Raw genomic sequence first — 17,310 nt, forward strand, 5'->3', positions numbered from 1 at the left:
GGCGGTGCTCCACTGTAAAGTCCATCCCCTGTAGGGAAATGGCCCACCTGAGCAGTTTGGGATTTTCACCCTTCATCTGATTAAGCCACAAGAGGGGCTTATGGTCTGTCTGAACTAGGAAGTGAGTTCCAAACAAGTAGGACCTCAACTTCTTCAGGGCCCAAACCACAGCAAAGGCCTCCCTCTCAATGGCTGACCAACGTTTCTCTCTAGGGGTCAGCCTTCTGCTAATGAAAGCAATGGGCTGGTCTTGACCATCTTGATTAAGTTGTGAGAGCACAGCTCCCACCCCCAACTCAGAAGCATCTGTCTGTACAATGAACTGTTTGGAGTAGTCAGGACTCTTCAGGATAGGTGCAGAGCACATGGCCTTCTTCAGGTCATCAAATGCCTTCTGACAGCTAACTGTCCACTGAACCTTTTTTGGCATCTTCTTGGATGTCAAGTCATTTAATGGTGTCACTATAGACCCATAGTTTTTCACAAACTTTCTGTAATACCCAGTCAGGCCCAAGAAGGCTCTGACTTGTGTCTGGGTAACTGGAGGAGCCCAGTCCTGTATGGCCTGGATTTTGCTCTCCAGTGGCTGAACCTGGCCTCCACCTACTAGGTGGCCCAGGTATACAACCTTACTCTGCCCTATCTGGCACTTAGTAGCCTTGATAGTTAGGCCTGCCTTTTGCAGGGCCTCCAAAACTTTCTTCAGGTGGATCAGGTGATCCTCCCAGGTGGAGCTAAAGACAGCAATATCATCTAGATATGCTGCACAAAAGTCATCCAACCCAGTAAGGACTTGGTTCACCAACCTTTGGAAAGTGGCAGGTGCATTCTTCAAGCCAAAGGGCATTACCACAAACTGATAATGTCCACTAGGGGTAGAGAATGCTGTTTTGGCTTTTGACTCTTCAGCTAGTCTGATTTGCCAGTAGCCAGCTGTCAAATCAAATGTGCTCAGAAACTTGGCAGAAGCCAATCTGTCAATGAGCTCATCTGCTCTTGGAATGGGGTGAGCATCTGTCCTAGTGACAGCATTGAGACCCCTGTAGTCCACCCAAAATCTCATTTCTCTCTTTCCAACTTGGGTATGAGGTTTTGGCACCAGGACTACTGGGCTGGCCCATGGGCTCTCTGATTGCTCAATCACTCCAAGCTCCAACATCTTTTGCACCTCAGCCTTGATGCAATCCCTGACATGGTCAGGTTGCCTGTAGATCTTATTCTTCACAGGCAGACTGTCACCAGTGTCCACCACATGGGTACACCAGTCAGTCTGGCTGGGTGTGAGTGAAAACAAATGCCTGTGGGCCTGCAAAACTTGTCTGCAGTCCATCTGTTGCTGGTCAGTGAGGCTGCCCGCCAAGGCTACTCCATCAACTGAACCATCATCAGGGTTCTGAGAAAGCAGGTCTGGGAGAGGGTCACTCTCTTCCTCCTGATCCCCATCTGTGGCCATGAGCAAGCTCATGTCCTCCCTGTCCACAAATGCTTTCAAGCGATTCACATGGATTACCCTGTGAGGGCTCCTGGGTGTTCCAAAGTCAACCAAGTAGGTGACCTCTCCCTTCTTTTCAATGATAGGATAGGGTCCACTCCATTTGTCCTGGAGTGCTGCTGGGGCCACTGGCTCCAGTACCCACACCTTCTGTCCTGGTTGGAACTCTACCAGTACAGCCTTTTGGTCATGCCAAGCTTTTTGTAATTCTTGGCTGGCCTCCAGGTTTTTGGATGCTCTCTCCATGTATTCAGCCATCCTGGAGCGGAGACCAAGTACATAGTCCACTATGTCTAGTTTGGGCTTTTTGAGAGGTAACTCCCATCCTTCCTTCACCAAACACAATGGACCTCTCACAGGGTGGCCAAACAAAAGTTCAAAAGGGCTGTAGCCAACCCCCTTCTGTGGGACCTCTCTGTAAGCAAAGAGCAGGCAAGGTAAAAGAATGTCCCATTTCCGCCTGAGCTTCTCTGGTAATCCTTTTATCATGCCTTTAAGGGTCTTGTTAAATCTCTCCACAAGCCCATTGCACTGTGGATGATAGGGGGTGGTAAACTTATAGTTTACTCCACACTCCTTCCACATTGCTTTCAGATAGCTAGACATAAAGTTCGTGCCTCTATCTGATAGTACCTCCTTTGGAAAGCCCACTCTTGAGAAAACTGCAATGAGGGCTTTTGCCACCACAGGTGCTGTGGTGGTCCTTAGGGGAATAGCCTCTGGATACCTGGTGGCATGATCCACTACCACCAGTATAAATCTGTTCCCAGATGCTGTTTGGGGGTCCATTGGACCCACAATATCAATTCCAACTCTTTCAAAGGGAACCCCCACCACAGGTAGTGGTATTAGGGGGGCCTTTGTTGTGCCACCTGACTTACCACTGGCTTGGCAAGTGACACAGGAGCGACAAAACTCCTTGAAATTTTCTGACATATGAGGCCAGTGAAAGTGTGAAACAAGCCTGTCCCACGTCTTGTTCTGGCCTAAGTGTCCTGCAAGGGGAATATCATGGGCCAAGGTAAGAAGGAACCCCCTAAACTGCAGAGTTATGACCAACCTCCTGGTCATGCCAGGCTTGGGGTCTCTAGTCTCTGAGTAAAGGAGTCCATCATCCCAATACACAGTATGGGTACCTTGGGCATCCCCAGCAGCCTCAGCAGCAGCCTGCTGTCTGAGGGGTTCAAGGGAAGGGCAATCTAATTGAGCCTGCCTCAGGTCTGCCCTTGAGGGTCCCCCTGTCCCCAGAAACTCAACCTGGTCAGGTTCAAGTTCCTCAGAGACAGTCTCCTCTTGGACTGCAGAATCAGTTTCCTCTGAAACTTGATCCTCAACCTGGGGCAAGGTGGAAGGCTCAGCCTTTCCTCTCTTGCTCCTTCTCTTGGATTGTGGTTGGTCTATTGTTCCAAGATCCACCACTGGTTCAGGAAGGAACTTCTTAGCCTGAGACCTTGTCACTGCAAGGACATGCTCTGAAATCCCTAGCATTTCTGCATGAGTCCTGTACTCCACTTCTGACCATGCTGAGCTTTCAAGATCATTGCCTAACAGACAGTCTACTGGAAGGTCTGCACTCACAACAACTTTCTTTAGGCCATTTACCCCTCCCAAGGAGAAGTTCACAACTGCCACACTATGGGAAGTAGTGCAGTTGCTTGCATTGGTCACTAGGTAACTTTCACCTAGTACAATCTGTCCAGGGTCCACAAAGTCAGGTGTCACCATTGTGACACTGGCACATGTGTCCCTGTAGGCCTGAGCCAGTTTCTCATTAATTAAAGGCGTCTGCCTATATTTGCCCAGGTTACTGGGACTCACTGCAGTGGGCAAATCTATGTCCACATCATATAGGAGAACTGCCTGTGTAGGGATTCTGACTAGGCCAGATCCTACTTCAATACCCAGGGTCAACCCAGCTACACCCTTGGACTGTGTTCCACCACTGCTTACTGTACTAGGGGTTGCAGTTGCTTTAGGAGCTGGAGTGGTGGGGACTGGATTTGCCTTGGTGCATTCACTGCCCCAGTGTGAAACTGATTTGCAGGTATTACACCAAGGTGTCTTTGGACCTTTGTTCTTCTTCTTCTTGTTTCCATTTTGGGAACCACCCTCCTTACTATTAGTTTGGGGGCCTGAAGACTTCTGGTCTTTTTCTTTATCTTTCTGATTTCCACCCTTCTGGTCTGTTTTCTTCTGGTCACCACCTTGGTTCTGGGGTTTCTGCTTAATCCTTGTTCTGACCCATTTGTCCGACTTCTTTCCCAATTCTTGGGGAGAGGTCAGATCAGAGTCAATAAGGTATTGATGCAACAGCTGGTTTGTACAGTTATTAAGGATCTGCTCTCTCATTATAAGATTGTACAATCCTGTATAGTCTGAAACTTTACTTCCCTGCAACCAACCCTCCAAAGCGTTAGTGGCACACTCAACGAAATCAGTCCAGTCTTGAGTCTGTGCTTTTTGGGTGTCTCTGAACAACAACCTGTATTGCTCAGTGGTTAGGCCAAACCCTTCAATAAGAGCACTCTTCAAAACAGAGTAGTTTTTGGCATCCTCAGGTCTAACTGTGAGGAGCCTGTCCCTCCCTTTCTCAGAAAAGGAGTACCATAAAATTGCAGCCTACTGATCCTGAGGAACCTGCTGTACCATGCAGGCTCTCTCCAGAGCAGTCATCCATTTGTGGATGTCATCCCCTTCTTTGTAGGGGGGCACAATTTTTGTCAGGTTTCTATTGTCATAGCCCCTGTCTTTTTCTCTTGGAAAATTGCTGCCACCAGTGGCATCTAAGCCACTTAATTTCTGCTCTCTTGCCAAGGCAAGTCTAGCTTGAGCCAAGGCTACCTCCTCCCTCTCTATCTGGAGTTTGACAGCCCTCATTCTGGCCCTATGCTCTAGCTTTTGAGAAGCAGTCATGCCTCTCTGTGATTCCCTTGAGGCACTAGAAATATGAGAGTCCCCTGAGGGAGATCTCACTCTTCTGTTGCCTGGGAGAATGACATGGTGGGATCTGGGGAGGTGCTGGCCCTCTCCATTCCCCAGTAGGTCTAAGTTGGCCTGGTTAAGCCTGGCAACTGGGACCTGGCTACCCCTCTGATCCTGATCTTCTGGGTCCTCTACTTCTGAGTCCTCCTCCTCCTCTTCTTCTTCCTCTTCTCCTTCCTCCTGAGGGGGATCAGTTACAGGGGGGTTCACTCCATCTCCTGACTCTAGGGAAGCTTCCTTCGCCCTCTCTAAGTCATCCTGTTCTAGGATGTCTATCAGGATCTGGCAGGTGGGACTTCTGCCCCTTTTTAACCCTCTTGAAATGCACAAGGCAATCAAGTCCTTTCGGGTTAACTTGTCATAGCTGGAAGTTGCCTTGGTAAGGTCAACTGTCACAGGAGCAGACCCTGAGGCTTTTCCTGTGTCAGACATGACTGCTAGTGAGGTGTAAGTGGTGCACTTACCTACACTAAGTGTTTTCCTACTGTACCTTGCTAGTGAGTTGTAGTCAGGGTGTGCTAATCCCTTTAATCTACAACTACTAAGTTCAGTAGAACTTAATATGCTAAGCTTTTGATTTATATGTACCTAGAGGTACTTGATGTGATCTTTCAATTTGATACAAAGATTGCAATGGTAAAACAACAGCAAGCTCAAATCCGCACCGCTGCTCACCAATGTGAGAAGTTGGCCTGATAGGTGATGTTTCCAATTCTGGAACCACCTATTATCAGACCAAACAATCCCTTATGGTGTCTGGTTGTAAGTCAACCTTATTAGACAAGCTATCCTAGGGGTAGCATGGACTAAGCAGCCTAAAGGCTTAACTTAAGAGGTCGTGTTAAGCGAGCTGTTTTACCACATACAATCCTGTAATATCAAATGAAAGGACACCACACAAGTATATATTATAAAAATATATGTGTTTATTACTAAAAACAATCCCCAGTATTCTTTATGAATAAAGGGGCACAAGCGTTAAATCAAAAGCACTGTTTAAACATACAAAGTTGCACAATTATGGATGAGGGCAGGGGGCCACTCAAACCATATACTAAACAAGTGGTATAAGAGATGCCACTCGAGCAGTGGTTAGGCCTAGGGCCTAGGGAATCGCTGGGAGCAGTCGGGACAAGCAATGCTGAAGTCGGGAACGGCCCACGGGATTCGGGAGCAGTGCGGAAAGCGCACGCATGCACCAATGTTAACCAATGGTGCGTAAAAAGTGTAAAGTTAGAGTTTAAGGACACTTCCGCTGAACCTAGAGGAACAAAACTTAAGACACAGACCCTAGAGATGTGTACCAGTGTGGGAACACCGGCGGAGCAAAGTTACCTCACCCACAGGAAGCGGGTGCACAGGGTCGAAGTGGCGTCGGGTTTTGACACGCAGGCTCTTGGTGCTTGAAGCTGAAAGGGCTGCAGGCGGGGTGAAAGTGAAGTGTCCGGTGGAGTCCAAGGGAGGACTCAAGTTGAAGAGTACCTGAAAGCAGAGGGGACAGAGTCTGGGTCACTCAGCAGTGACCAGGGTGGAACCAGGACGGAACCAGGCAATGTCGGGCGCAATCAGGTGGTCGTCGAGGAGCTTCTCTCCGCTGTCACGTGGGCTGTGGGGCATCTGCGACGTCCAGGAGCAGGTCACGATCTGTCCCACGTAGGCTCTCGCCGACGGCGCTGTCGGCTTCAAGATTGGAGCAAACAACACTTGGCAAAAGCAATCCACGCGGGACCAGGAGATTGCTTCTCACTCGAACCAGGAAGGTCAGAGTGGGTGCTCCTTTTCAGGGGAGCTGGTGTAGATCTGGAGCAACCAGATTCACAAGTCGTCTTTGTAGTTTCATCGGCACAGGGACCACTAGCCAGCTGGCAAGTGACCGGGCCAACGCGTTGAGCCAAATGGAGCAGAAGGGCCCCACGCAGCACTCGTCGAGTGTGGGGGGCTGAACTTCGTTGCAAGAGTGGCTCAGGGTGGGGGCTTCTCAAACCCCGGTGCACAGCTTCGAGGGTCACTCGCGGGCTGCACGGTCAGCGTCTTGTGGTCAATTCAAGATGGCGTGCCCCACGCTTCCGGTCGCCTCCACGGGTCTCAGCTCTGCAGGGACTGTGGATCGGGCTGTTGGAAGGCAGGCAAGCTTGATCTCGTCGATCTCTGTCGCTCGAGTTCCGGCGGGAACTGCAACAAAGTAGACGTCGAGGGCTGGATGGTGCCTGCTGGTGCAGGGTGGTCACTCCTTGACCACAAGGGAGATTCTTCGGGCTTCCACGTTGAGTAGGAGGTCCAAGGGTCCAGAGTTTTGTTTCTTATGTTTCTTCCAGGAAATCTGATGTGCATTGGCACTGCTCCCACTCTTATTCGAATCTGGGGGGCGTGATTACCTGCTAGGTCCCCCCCTATGGGAGGGACCCAGGAAGTGGGTGGATACACCCCCTTCCTTTGATCCAGGCCGCCCTGGCACGAGGGCTGGAGTGCCCCAGAACCGGTTTGGCCGGATTATGCAAGGGGCAGCCTTGTGCGCCCCAAGCAGTGTCTGGTTTCTTTCAAACCTCCCTGCTACAATCCACTATCTCCTGTCTGGAGGGCGGTGACACCCTCCTGTGACAGGAAACCCTTTGTCCAGCCCCCATTTGGCTGAGTTTCGGTCAGCTGCAGGGGTCCAGACTCTTGTCTGTGGCAGAGGCATCCATTTTGTGGATCTAAGGTCTTTGTAGAAATTAACCGCATTTAAGTAAAGCAACATGTCCTACCCCTCTAGAGGGGTGGAATGCTATCCCCGTCGCCAGAACTGGCGAGGGGATAGTATTCCAAATCGTATGACACCTTACACGACATGTTTTGATAAAGCCAAACCAAAGTTGCTATATAACCGCGAGGATTATAAGGCACTTAAGAGTATATGGTATGGCATTATCCTGAAACAGCTTAGGGAGTTGTTCCCGACAGCTGCAGACAGGCTCAGCTCATGCTAGAGCTCCATCTCACATAAAACCACGCACTCTGCCTCCAGGATTGATGAGGCCTTCCATAGGAGTGGCTCACAGGTTTATATGTGTCCAGATATAGGTTTAGATATAGGTATACTATATCTAAGCAAGGGGTGATTACACCACCTTACCCCAGCTGAGTGAATCAGCCAGTTGTGTTAATTTAAGAACCAGCCAGGGGTGGCAAAAGATATGCTGCAGCCCCTGGTAGGCCTTGGTGGCCCCTATGCCCTGGGCACCTATAGTGCATTATACAGGGGCTGACAAGGAGTCCATTTCCAATTGTGGTATGTGCCTATAGCACATGTGTCAGGAATTTAGTGAGAGAACAGCAGGCTGGGGGTCTGATCAGCAGGCCCACAGCCTCAGTAGTCGAAAACCAGTGAAGCAAAAGCAAAAATTTGGGGTGACCATAGGATAGCAGACCCTACTCTCCTACAGTTATTGTAGTGTTTTTGTAATCCACTCATCGCATGCCAGAAGGGAGATGTATTTGGCTAAAGTTGTTTATATAGCGCCAGACTAGATCTGATCTGTGTCTCCTGCTCCACAGCTTGTACCCGTAAAAGTGCATCAATGTCTCCTTCCCTTGGAAGCAAATCCACCTGTATTCCAGTTTAAGCATATTTATTCTCATAGAATCACTTTCAACATCCACTGTTCCGCAAGTAAATTCAAATTCAACTACATTCATTTTGGGGGTTCTCCCTTCATCAGGGTATGCATGCAAGGAATCTATGTTGTATGTTGTGTGCGGAAAATAGTGCCATAAGAATTAACTTGCAATGCAATCTAATCCTACAGATACATAAATTAATAGTTTACTACATGTCCTGGTTGAGCCTAACCGCATGTCTGCGTTTGTGTTATACCAGGGTCTCCACCTTTTCAATAGTGAGAGCTACTTCTGATCTACTGCCTTTATCACGTGGCTTAGCTAAGGGTAGATGAATGCCAAGCAACTTAATTGCGCCCCTAGAGCGCCCAGTCCTGCTGCACTGAGCACATAGCATTTGTAGCACTGGGTTAGGAAAGGTTTACCTGTAGGGCCCTAAGCCTTTGTAGCACTGTTAGGTTTACCTGCGGGACCCCAAGCATTTATAGAACTGTTAGGAACCTGTGGGTTCCTCAAAAGTCACGAACAGGAGACATCTGGTTGCACGTAGCACTTTATAATAATAAGGGCATAAACAAGTGTATATTAAAACGCAGTGTATGAATACACCTACATTCTCATACACACACACACATCAAGATTAAACCTGTACTAAACACACAGGCCTCAATAACAGGTAGATAATACAAAGACTGATGGACATAATGAAGCAGACCTAGAGATACATGCATAGCACAGACAAGATCAAGGTCTTGATTTAGAGTTTGGTGAGCTGGGTACTCCTTCACAAGCGTGGTGGAGTATCCTGTCCAACAAACGGATCGTCTGCCTGACCTAGTGCAAGTCCGGTGGATTGTTTTACGCCCAGCCTTACTTGGGTGCCGTCGGTGTAAATACATAGGGCTGCCCATCCTCTTTAGATCGGGCTGTCTGTATTTTTTTCTTCTTGGGGACTACCAGGGAAAACGTGGCGGTCATGAACAGAAAAACTTTAAAATTAACCCCACTCCCTGGGAGAAAATGTCATGGGTGAGTAGTTATTTGTTTTTAGAAACACCCACTTTGGAAGCGTGTTTATAAAAAATACCAACGTTGGTGAGTGGCCGCCTGAAACATGGCAGTCGCTCACCCATCTTTCCATGCCTTCAGAGAAACCACTGTGGCTCCTCTGAACTGACAGGGCCAGTAAAAATCTCGACACGAAGTAGGCAGCCCGTTGGACCTAAAATCAGGCCTACAGTATTGATCATTGATAAATAGAAGAGGAGAGAAAAGAAAAAGATAGTTAGAAGGCTGTTTGTATGTGACCTTCTGCATAGGAATAAGTAAATGACAAGACACTGCTATGTCCCTTGCCAAGGATCAAAGGCCTTAGCTTGACAAACCCTAGCAAGGGATTTTTTTTCCAGCCTCTATGTTCAATCCAGTTCCGGAGGCACGGTGTAGGCAGGGGCTACTGGGTTGAGGTCATTTCCCAGAATGACTGTGCAAACTGGACTGAGTAAATCCTTTTTGTACTTGACTCTCAAGGTAACGAGGGCGAGCAGTTGCAGAATTCTCAGCTAGGTATTGTCGGCTGCTTGAACTCAGCGCTAAGCAATAAACCAAGAGTCGCAATAGAATGAATGACCAGCACACTGCTTATCTTGCCAAAAAAATGTGCTTTACTCTCTCAGTTGCACCCAGTACTACATACTACATTAATCAAAAACAAGTCAATATCTCTAGCCTCTTAAGTTGGCAGGTGCTGCTCTCCCTCATGTCTATCCCTCTAGTATCAGATTTGTTCTTCCGGTCTGGCCCCCTCTAATTCTCTTGGTGCATTTAGGAGTGGCATGAATATAGTACAATGTGACTCAGGCCTGCCATTGCAGAGCCTGTTGGCATGCCTGGGGTTACAATGTCGATTTGGCAAGTGCACTCACTTGCCAGTCCCTAAACTTCCCCTTTTCTACATATTAGCCACCCCTAAGGTAGGCCCAAGGTACCCCCATGGTCATGGTGCATTGTATGTAAAAGGTAGGATTTGCCGTGATGTGTGTGGCATGTCCTGATAGTGAATTACAGCCAATTGCGTTTTTCACTATTGCAATGCTACCTGCTCCCATAGGCCAGAATGGGCAGCTTGATTATAACAAGTTATAATCCTAACTGACCCAGGGAACTAGGTAGAAATTGGAGTTTTATATGCCTGAACTCAGAATGATAAAATACACCTTTTCGTGAAGCTGGTTTTAACATTCTGTGTTTGAAAATGCCACTTTTAGAAAGAAGGTATTTTCTTGCCTAACCATCCAGCCTGCCTCTGCTAGGTTGTGTATTCCATGTCTGGTTTGTGAGTGACAGAGGCTGGGGTGGCTCCAGGAGAGAGGGTGAGTCAGCACTGGGCTGAATAGACCTATATGCATTGGGAGTGGTTGGAGGAGTACCACCCGGGCCTGAATAGGGCTGTGCCTGCCTTCCACAATGCTGGCTCCACCTCTTGTTGTGCGTCTAATGACCCTGGCCCACACTGACAAAGGAAGAAGTTGTGCACTGGCAGAGTGCACCCAGAACTGGTTTTGGCTGAACACAGGCACCCTCTGCATTTAGAGGACAAAGGATTTTGCAATATAAATATTGGGGGCCAGGCCCCAGAACTTTATATCACTACTGGGAATCGGGGCCCACCTTTGCCAAGGAGAAGAACCAAGGAAGCTGAAGGAGGAGTGCTGTTGGGGTTGGCCTGCAGTGGTTACTTTACTGCCAAGGAAAGGAGAAAAGGAACTTTATGTATACTTTTACTATCTTGAGGACGATTTCCAAGGGCTTGAAGCTGAGCTTGCCTCCTGTTCTGAAGTCTCAGGGACACAAAGACTTCACCACCAGCTCCCCCTGAATTTCACACTGCCTCTGAGATAAGCTTGTCTGCTCATGCCAAGCTACCAAGGGGGTGAGCAGGGGTTATGTTAGAAGTGTAGCCCTGTACCCTGACTAGAGGAAGGGTCCCTATTTGGTCAAAGGTACCTACCTCTGCCAACTAGAGACCCCAATTTCTAACATTGGTGGTCAGGAGTGAGGATTTGGACTTGCATTTGTGGCTCATATACAGTGATTGGTGTACACTACTTGTGAGTGCAGACCATAACGCAACCACATACTTTTTGGTAGAATTTTCCTTGGAACTTCTTTTTGCTTTTTGAGAACTACCAACTGTTTTTCACCATGAGCAAAGCAGCATCCACTGCACCTGTTGACATTAATTTCGAAGAAGATAGGATTAACACTTACACTGCATCTTCTCAAAGCTGCTTGCAGGAAATTTAAAGTCTCTATGAAAGGCCTCACCAAGAAGGAGGAATACCAGAAGGCGCTGAAAGCCTGGGTAGAATGTAGGAATGCCACTGAGCATCCTGAAGAGCCTAGGGAGGAGGCAGAGAATTTAGATGGGCAGCTAGAGGGGCCAGTGGGCCTGGATGAGAGGAAAGTGCCTTCCAGAGCAGGCACCAGTGTTTCTTCAAAGCACCTGTCCCCAAGAGAGTTGGAGGACAGGGAGAGAGATAGAGTGCATAAAATGGAGCCGGTGTAAAGGAGCAATTTTTGCCAATAATCAGGCCATGCAAGCTCATTCCTCTTGGGACCAAAAGATACAACACTCCACTCCACACTACTTACCCCCAAAAAAGGACTAATAATAATTTAATTTAATTTCTAATTTAAAACATTTGTAAAGCGCGGCGTACACCTGTCGGTTTCTTGGCGCTGAAGGAGGGTATTAACTACTGAGACAAAATGGGAACCGGTAGTAGAGCCGGGAAGTAGAAAGGGTTACGCAGGGAAAGCCTGTTTAAAAAGAAACGTTTTAAGTTCCTTGCGAAAGGATACATAATGGGTAGAGGCACGAAGGTGGTCAGGGAGGGAGTTCCAAAAAGTGGGGGCTAAGGTGGAAAAATTGGACCCACCCCACTTTTTACGCCTGAAGCGTGGAATTTGAAGAAGGGACTTGGTGGAGGATCGAAGATCTCTTGGGGGAGCGTAATCTTTTATAAGTGAAGAAATGAAGGCAGGGGCGGTGCCTTGACGGGCCTGGAAAACCATACATGCGGTTTTGAACAGGGAACGCTCCTTAACAGGTAGCCAATGTAGCTCCCTGAGGAGGGGTGTGGAGTGGTGGAAGCGTGGAAGACCAAAAACCAGCCGGGCAGCTTGGTTTTGAACCAACTGTAGCCTCCTTAGGCTATATGCTGGTATGCCATTATAGACGGCGTTGGCATAGTCCAGCCGTGATATCACAAGCGCGGCCATGATCATTTTGAGTGCCTGGGGAGTGAAGAAACGGGAGACAGTGCGAATAGTGCGGAGGGTAAGGAAACAAGAAGAAACTACAGAACTGATTTGAGAGTGAAGGGTAAGCTGATTATTCATTTTAACCCCCAGTGTTTTCACCGTGGTTGAAGGAGTGGGGGCGGGACCAAGGGTTTGGGGCCAGAAGAGGGAGTTCCAGGGACTGGAAGAACCACCGGTAAGAACCAACTCGGTCTTGTCCGGGTTCAGCTTAAGGTGGTTGTGGTTCATCCAGTCCCTGATGAATGTCATAGTGTGCTGAAAACTGGAGACAGAGTAAGGGGAAGAAGATAGATCAAAGATGAGCTGGAGGTCATCCGCGTAATTATACACGGTGACCTCCAGCTGCTGAAGAGCGAAGATAAGAGGAAAGATGTAAAGATTGAATAGTAGGGGAGACAAGGAGGAACCCTGGGGGACACCACACGTGACGGGGAGTGGGGTGGTTGTGAAGTCTCCTAGCCGGACCGCCTGGGTGCGGTCCCTCAGGAAGGAGGAAAGCCATACTATACCTTGCCGAAAGGGCTCATACACACTACAATCTCCCTAGAGACAGGCGTTGTGTGTGAGGCAATTTGCTGCTCCTCTCCGCTACAGAATACTCACCTAGGAAGAACTACATATACCCAATGCACAAATACACACAATGCCTTTCACAACAAGGCTGGGGGTGGAAGAATTAGAATTTCACTCCTTGCTGGGAGCCGGTTTCCCTCACGTATCAACAATTTCCCATTGGAAGGGAATTCACCCATCCTTCCGTAAGCACTTGGTAAAAAATGGCCCGACTTTCCTCCACAAGGAACACAAACAAATAATTATATACTCTGGGGTTTCTTTATTAGTATCATGAATACACGGTATGCCAAATTGTATTATAAGCAAATATCCATCCTCAAACTATCACCTAGGCAATTGCTAAATGCAATCAGTAAAACATATATAGAACACATATGAATATAAATGTATAGAACCTGAAAACATAAGAAGATAGTTAGATAAGAATAATAGAAATATAAGAATTAGTGGAACACCTCACCAACTGTCTGCTCATCCCGCTTCCACTTTGCCAGAGGGGAGCCCATTTCTCCGGCAGAATCAGGAGACAGAGTGACACCATTTGTTCCACCGTCACATCTCCACGTCTGCCCTGTGATGGACTTTCAACGAACAGAGCTCAGACACCTCCTTTAGTACTAGTGGGAACGTAAGACAAAGCCCCTATGAGCCTCGCCCCCTATTTCCCATCAGATTCCATACCACTCCGCACCAAGGCCACAGCTTCAGCTGGCCAGGCGTATGTTATGACTTCGGAGCAGAGTACATTCCTCTGACAAGAAACGGTTTCTACCAACATGCGAAGTGCAGAAAACAAGTGAAAAGCAAAACATGGCTTCTCACCTAGAAACGTTCAGAAGATGACGAAAGCCTAGAAAATGGAGTCGCTCAAGCATAGGCCTCTATTCCTGCAAACAAGCAAAATTAGTATGCAAGACGGCATAAGAGTATGCCAAAGCCGTTAGGCAAGCACTGCCATGAAGCCAGATAAAGTTGGAAACAGAAAAGGCAGAATTAAGCCCTACTTTGTAGCGTATTCATACTATTCAGGCCTATACATCAGTATATTGGGTCAGAATATACTGAGATGGTGATGGGCAATGGTCATAATTGGGCCATTCAACCATATAAATGGCACATTCATTACATTCCACCCATGACCATTGTCCAACACCATCGAATCAAACAAAAACATTAAACAGTACGCAATCATTGCCAGAATAATAGGAGACATAAGTGAAAGATCTAGTTAAAGTACCAGGTCGAAACATACTTAAAAGATTAGGTACACATTGAATTCAACAACATATTGCAATTAGAAAGCAAACGACCAATAGTGCACCACCCAAAATGGAACGAAGTAAACCAAGATCAGGTAACCACCCAAAGAGCCAATCCCACCATCCCTGATCCAAATTTTGTCAGACTTCTGAAGATAATTCAGGTAAACCATTAATATGAGACTGGATAGATTTAGAGTGGTCAGAAAGATTAAAACAACATAAACCTTCAAAATCGGAGCAACCATGATTATGTTTTAAAAGTAAGTAATTAATGGCAGCTCTATTCTGCAAAATAGCTCGTCGTTCACCCTGTGCATCGAGTAAAAATTCAGATAAAGCAGTCGAAGTGTGGTTGATTGACTTAACCATGAGACAAGCTAATCTACTAATAGCTCTAGAATTGTAAATTGATAGTCCAGGGATGCCTACAATTGAGGCAGCTAAACTAATATATTCAGATTTAGAAATCAAATGCAAATTAGATTTGCAGTGTTCATCTAACTGAGGAGCCTCACGTACAGTCCGACTATGAATAGAAGGAGTTAAAGAAAACATCATCAAACTAAGCCTTGTTAAAGCACACGGTCCATCAGAAATGTTCGCTGGAATAAAGGACCGTAAAATATTTCCACATGAAAAGAGCCATACGGTTGGCAATAAGATATTTCTATAGTGACTAATAGCAAAAACAATATTTTTGCAAAACACAGAATTATGAACACATGTTAAGTTTACGATTGTGGCACAAAGTCCGTACATGTTGAGAAAGTGCAGAAACATTTTCTAGTTTAATCTGTGCACATTTGCCAATTAACTGTGATCGCACGTAAAATTGTAACAAACATCACACTCAGTGATGTTGTAAGTGTTTATCTCAAAGGTCTGTAATTCATTAGATTTAGTAGTCCTTTGGCTAGATTTGCAAAAAACAATAAATTGATAGATGATGTCGTACATCATCAATGCCAGTATTTCTGTCGATATTGTTAACGTTGAAGATATTCATCAAAACAGCAACAGGAGTTGGAACAGTTTCTAAACAGGTTGATGCGATATCAAGAACACTCCTCATGTTCGTCATGCAAAAGTAGGAAGGGTTTTGCACCCTGTGTGCAAGATTCTCCCAAACGTTCAGTTTGTTGGTCAAAATCGAATTCATCCTGTGCTCGCGGTCGACCGTCTTGCCTTGGGATGCCTCCAGCCCACCTTGGCCCTATGCGCACCATGCCGAAAGGAGTCCTGCGACGACAAATCCTGCAGCAGCAATCCATACAATGACCTAAAGAAAGGAGTCAAAAACAGGTATTACTCATTCTCGAAGATAACATTTATCTGCTGGGACGCAGTCCCATTTTTACTGTCTAGGTTTCATGACCAATATTGTATTATCACTGCCCGTGGCAATTACTTCAGCCGGTTCGGGGGGTTGATTGGGTGACTGAACCCACACTCTGGCTCCTGGATTTTTATCAGTGAGTCAAAACCTCCTTCTCCATGTACAGTCAGGAGCGTTGGGGCAGTTCCCTTACTGACCACACCTCCCAAAACTGGCATTATGACCAACTGGGCAACTCGGTCTCTGGGCTGGATTATTTCTTTATTTCGGCCAGTTTGGCCATAAAAAACACATATACACATTAAAGATAAAACATTCATAGCAACATACATAGTAACAATTAATTAAAAAGTAGTGCTAAAAATAATCTTTACAATCTCCATTTAAGATACATTTCATTTTGGCAGAGTTTTGTAAACATATACACGAGTCCTGCTCAGAGTACCTGGCCATGTTTCTTACGGATGATGTAAACAGAGTAAAGGAACCTACTTATGCTAAATACAATGTACTGGGTTGAATTACTTTTCATGACCCTATAGGCTATAGAACAGGATCTGGTTCCTAAAAGGTTACACATTGGTTTTAGCCATTTCTTTCTAGCGTTCGTGTACGCCCCACATATAAAAAACATATGAACCTCATTCTCCGTGCAGGCATTGAAACACATAGGACAACACCCGCCTTTAACATTCAATTCTCCCAGTTTTTTCTGTAACCATCGATCTGTGTTATAATTCAGCATAAGTATCCCATATCTGAACTTTAAGTAAAGGGACTTTGCGATAGGTGGCTCTATCTCGTCCAAGAATGATTCAAAACGGAACTCATCCTTGAATGATAGAAAGTCCTGGACTGCGGACCCTACTCTACTTCCATCTACTAATTTGTCACTCATGTAAGTCCAGAAGGCTCGCTTGACTATTAATTTGGAAGAGGTCGGTAAATTTTCAGGCGTCTCCCACATTGAGTATAAGCCCAAGAGGGTAAACCATTTTTTGATATGCACAAGCCACTGGATAGAATTAAAAGAATCAAGTTTTAACAGTTCTTGTAGACCATTTCTGTATTCTACCAATTCTGGGGTGGTCCATAACCTAACCCAAAATATTAGTGGTCTTAAAATGGCAAAATAATCTGTTCTTCTGAAATTCAGGTCAAGTTGTAGGGGTATTAAAGGTGTGCTATTTGGGACCCTTACAATGGCACGCATAAATTTGTTGTCCAGGCTTTGAAAACTATCTTTTGTCCAAGGTCCCCATATCTCTGCTCCATATAACACAGCAGATTGAATTTTAAATTTAAAAAGTTCTAAAACAGGGGTTACACTTTTACTTGTGCTGGCATTCAGTTTGCATATAATCGGTTTGACATTGTGAGCATATGATATCTTACTTTTCTCAATTTGGGCTTTCCAACTTAGTTTCGAGTCAAGTGCAACGCCCAAATAGGAAAAGTTTTCCACAGTACCTAATTTCTGACTGTTCAAGGTCAAGAACCCTCTGTCTGGATTACTGGGATTTAATGACATACATTTTGTTTTATCTGCATTAATTTCCAAACCCTTTGTCGTGCAATAACAGCTAAAGGAGTTAAGAAGTGCCTGCAGTCCCTTCTTGGTCTGAGATATGAGAATGGTGTCGTCTGCGAAGAGCAACGCAGGCACCCTTTCTCCATTAAGCTGCGGGGAATCATTAGTACAACTATTCAGATAATCAGGGACATCATTAACAAACAAA

General features: G+C 46.4%; 1 long non-coding RNA gene across 1 annotated transcript in view; it reads right to left on the reverse strand.

The window, feature by feature from the left end:
• Positions 1 to 13,212: 13,212 nt before the first annotated feature.
• LOC144833376 (uncharacterized) overlaps positions 13,213 to 17,310 on the reverse strand; it is a 46,553-nt gene continuing 42,455 nt past the window's right edge. Inside the window, exon 3 of the long non-coding RNA XR_013610966.1 lies at positions 13,213 to 15,514. This is a non-coding gene — a long non-coding RNA (uncharacterized LOC144833376). The remainder of the gene's footprint in view (positions 15,515 to 17,310) is intronic.

This window comes from Lissotriton helveticus, chromosome 1_1 (assembly GCF_964261635.1).
Source record: "Lissotriton helveticus chromosome 1_1, aLisHel1.1, whole genome shotgun sequence".
NCBI lineage: Eukaryota > Metazoa > Chordata > Amphibia > Caudata > Salamandridae > Lissotriton > Lissotriton helveticus.